The sequence below is a fragment of the Gekko japonicus genome, unplaced genomic scaffold (genome assembly GCF_001447785.1).
Source record: "Gekko japonicus isolate JY-2015 unplaced genomic scaffold, Gekko_japonicus_V1.1 scaffold738, whole genome shotgun sequence".
NCBI lineage: Eukaryota > Metazoa > Chordata > Lepidosauria > Squamata > Gekkonidae > Gekko > Gekko japonicus.
In genome coordinates, this window is record NW_015173145.1 from 34,013 (window position 1) to 37,764 (window position 3,752).

At 40.9% G+C, this 3,752-nt stretch overlaps 1 long non-coding RNA gene across 1 annotated transcript; it reads left to right on the top strand.

Moving 5' to 3' along the window:
- The first annotated feature begins 1,911 nt into the window (after positions 1–1,911).
- Positions 1,912–3,428, top strand: LOC107119744. Its single transcript, XR_001482807.1, has 3 exons — positions 1,912–1,963; positions 2,603–2,662; positions 3,218–3,428. It is a non-coding gene; the product is annotated as an uncharacterized LOC107119744 (long non-coding RNA).
- The last annotated feature ends 324 nt before the right edge of the window (positions 3,429–3,752 follow it).

Consider the following 3,752-nt stretch of genomic DNA (forward strand, 5'->3'; position numbering starts at 1 on the left):
GCTGGGATTTGCTTGTTGGAGAAATTATGGGGGTGGGGGGTCATTTTGTAGAAAAAGAAGTGCAGGAGCTCATTAGCATAACTTATTTGCATATGCCACACCCCCTGACATCACTGGAAGTGTGTCAGAAGGCAACACCCACTGCTCAGGCTCCACTGGACTTTTTTGGATTGCTAGCTATTGGGGGCGGGGAGGAACGTGCAGATCTGTCCTCGCAGAGGAGGAAGAGCTCGTACCTGAATAAAACTTGGTCTTAAAGGTGCCACTGGACTGATTTGGGCCTGGGGAGGGCTCTGCAGCTTACCTGGCTGCTTCTTGCTTTGACTGAGGGTTGTTAGGAGCAGGGGGTGGGGCTTGTTGCCTGTGCCCACCCCCTGGACTCTTTACTGCCGGAGCTACGCTCCTGTGCACTCCTGCAGGAAATGACCCCTGGGGATGCTGCATTAGGACAGGGGCCAACCCTGAGCTTTACGGCCCCAGCCATTAAGAATTAAACCAGCCTTTAGCCTCATAACCCCCTTGGGGGGGGTTGTCCAGCTAAGGTGGGGCAGAATATTGGGGATTGACTGTGAAGTACTAATAGTTTCTTTAACTGTTTCTCTTCAAATGGATGAATGTAGCTGTAGGAGCTGAAGGGGGGGACACTGAGAGAGGAGCACATGTAGGATATGGAGTGAGAGGAGCAAGGACCCCCTGAATGGCGTGGATGACTTGCAGTATGCTAGAGAGGTGGCCAGGTGACATGACTACTGGACCCAAAGAAGAGCAGGCAAAGGATAAGGAAAACTACAAGAATTTGATTAATTGTATATCCATGGTTCCAAAGTAAGTTTATGACTGTAAGAAGCCAGTTCTTCCAGCCCACCGTAGTTTGTTTCAGAGTTTTGTAATGATGGGCTTAGTCTAAGGCTTCTTTTAAGGAATAGGTTTGTGAAAGGTTTTTGTATTCAAGAAATTCTTGGTCTTGAAACTTGTTGGGGGTGGGGGGGTCTAGTTCTTGTTTGTGCACTTTGCTCCCGTGGATACTGTAAATTCCCAGGGGTCACATAAGGTATAAACAGAAATGGCTGGTTTGTAGGTCAGCTGGAAGGATATAACCTTCTCCTGGAATTTCACAGTATTTCAGCCACATGCTTTCTTGTACATTAAAGGATACATGGGGGGAGTGAAGTCCCTTAACAAAACTGCAACACATGCTTTGGAACTTAGATATAGGCAGCATTTATGAGACTCATGTGGAACTTCATTTTTTATTTCCATTAAACATAAATGGAAAATGTCAGTAGAATTAATTTTGCATCAATGTTTTGCTTTTTTTAATTTTCTCAGTGACAAGCAGCTTGTCATCTCATCTTTCCAAAAGTCTAGAAGAGTTTTCGGCTGACTTGCTTGAATCAATACATTCTGGACCTTTGTACTGTACTGAAGTTCTAGCTTTTGTATGAGGCTTTCCCCCACTGCAGTCTTTCTGGGGTTTTTTTAATTTCTATTTTGATTTTTTAAATCAAAATGCAGATAAAATGAATAGGATTGTGCTATGTTTCAAGAAAAATCATTCTTTAATAAACTGTATTTATGGGTTCATATTTTTCAAATCCCCACAGATAGTCTGAAATTGAGAAAGTTTAGCATCACAAGCATTATACAGAAGTTTAGGCTTATTTTTAAAGTTTTGGAAAACTGAAGATGTGTACCTTTTTGTAAGTTTTTGGTTTTTCCTGACAGCACAAGGCTTCTGGTTTGTGGTAGCTGTTTGCCAAAAAGATTTCAAATATGTCTTTCTCTAGGCCTGCCCCTAGTTTAAAAACAAACAAACAATAACACAAGTTCTCTTCTCCACATAAACCAATATTTACCAGTAATATTGTCTTTCTGTTTTGTTTTGTTTTTTTGGCAGACTTTTACCAGTAAATATCGGTTTATTCCTGAAACCAGAAGCCCTAAACATATCTTTGTTTATAAGGTCAGTCTTCATTTCCTGTTTTTGTCCCCATCTGTGTACAAGTTCTGTTGTGATTCAGGTAACAGACGATACAAAGTATTCTTTCAAACTTCTTACTTGCAGCATTTTTCAAATTGTGAATTTTGCTGGGCCGTGTAAGCCTAAATTATGGCTGGGGTTTTTAAATTTTTGGAAATGCTATTTTTGATGCTACAAATTGTTACATCCTGATAGCAGTGCTAAAGAAGTCCAGCAAATGATATGAAAATTTATAGTTGCAACTCTGCACTAGGAAATCACTTAGTAAGGGCAACTGAGGGGAGAGGACATTGTTTTCAACATGTCTGTTAGGTAGATCTACCTAAGGAAATATGCAAGAAATACAGCTAGTGAAATCTCAAACTCACTAGCCATTGTGCTTCAAGTTCCACAGTAGTTTGAAATCTGTTTTACAGAACTAAATTAATTTGGGTATGTAGGTTTCTTCCGCCGTGTTGCACAATGTTGTGCTGTGGCTTGAACCTATGGGTCAAATGCTGACATGCATCAAAGTGTCAGTTAATTAGATTAAAACTGTAATAGTTTTTTCCCCCCAGTTATCTGCAATTATTAATGAAACCACCATTTTTCACTCATCAATTTAACGTTTCTCTTTTTTAGAGCTTCTAATGCCATCTACTAATACCATTCTAAGACCTCTTCACATATTTGCAAATTCAGGTAACCAATGTTAAGTGGGTCTGAGGGATATTTGATAACCTTCCTAAATGTTGTGTGTATGCTTAGAGTCCTATGCAGGATGTACTGGCCAGTTACAGACAGGCTTCTATGCAATGTCTGCACCACATTGTAGGTTGTGTAGGCTCCCTCATCCAGTTTGGTGTAGTGGTTAAGTGCGCGAACTCTAATCTGGGAGAACCGGGTTTGATTCCCCACTCTTCCACTTGCACCTGCTGGATGACCTTGGGCAAGCCATAGTTCTGTCAGAGCTGTTCTCTCAAGGACAGTTCTGGAAAGAGCTCTCTCAGCCCCGCCTACCTCACAGGGCGTCTGTTGTGGGGAGGGAAAGGAGTTTGTAAGCCGCCTTGGGACTCCGAGTGGAGGGTGGGGTATAAATCCAATCTCTTCTTCTTCTTCTTTGCCCAGTTTTACAAATGTGTGAATAGGTCTCTAGCATCTGCTGTTTGCATAACCTAAAATGGGTCCCTAGAGTTGTTGAATTTTCAGGAAATGTGTTATCCCAATTTGAAAACTACTTTTCCTCCCCTTTTGCAGCTTCCCTTTTGTGGTTCTGATTGTTGCGCAGTATAGCTGTCAACCACTTTAATCTGAGCAGTTGACATTGGTGCTTCTTCGAAATCTTCAGAAACCTTGAAGAGAGCTCCTGTTGCCACCTGGAACACAAATGTGCCCACACCATGAGAAGTCCACTTATTTTAAACGTCAAAGATGTAAATTATCTTCAGCATTGATCAATTACAATGCAGAAAACCTATAATATAAGCCTTTCCTATATAAAGAATTCCTTTGCCATTGAGGTTGGAGAGGAGATTCTATTAATGGTGTATATTAGTCTGGGGGATTTTTTTACTGTCAATATTGTAATTTTGTAATATGGTCGATATTTAATTATTTAATGTGGCTGATTTGTGTATATTAAAGTTTATTCCAAGGTGCTCCACATTTCCATGTTCTCTGTTGCAGGGAGTATAGCATTATTTCAAAATAAGGTTTCTTTATTAGAAGGGTGAAGGTGGTTCTGTATGTAATAACTTCTCTCACAAGGCCAAAACATTCAGGGGGGCGGGAA